Source organism: Penaeus monodon, chromosome 32, assembly GCF_015228065.2.
Source record: "Penaeus monodon isolate SGIC_2016 chromosome 32, NSTDA_Pmon_1, whole genome shotgun sequence".
Lineage (NCBI taxonomy): Eukaryota > Metazoa > Arthropoda > Malacostraca > Decapoda > Penaeidae > Penaeus > Penaeus monodon.
Genome location: NC_051417.1, coordinates 33019010 through 33019576, shown reverse-complemented (window position 1 = coordinate 33019576; position 567 = coordinate 33019010).

Here is a 567-nt window from a genome sequence, read left to right as displayed (position 1 = left end):
ACAACAGTGCCACCACGCAACCACTTGTCACCGAGGGTGCCACAACACAGCACCACTTGATAGGCCTCTCCTATCCTCACGCCTCTCCGCTGAGCACGAGGGAAATATTGATACTGGAAAGGCACCTCTTAGTTCCAGGGGCCTCTATGTGGAGTCCGTCGTAAATCCTCCTGCAGATACCCACTCGCTGTTACCCGTCATCATGTCTGTGGCGAGAAACAAAGGGAGTGGGCCTCGCGGTGCGTGTCAGCGGAGGCCGCGGTGGTGAAATTAGTTTTCATAGTCTTTATTCAACAAGTGGACACACAAACTCCTTTACTTGTTCAAGAGGAGCATGACGTTGCCGTAATTAATTCCCTAATTGCCTTGAGGGAGTAATCGGCTGGGCACGCAAGGTGCGCCGGGAGAGGCAGCCACCTCCTCGCTGTCTGTTCATCATCGTGACAGTAGCAAGTTCTTTAGCGCGCTTTATCGGCAGACATTTTCTATTTTTTTAAAGCTGGCATATCCTCGTGGCGGGCGGAAGGACTGACGCAAAAAGGGGGTGCACACATGGCGGGGGACGTC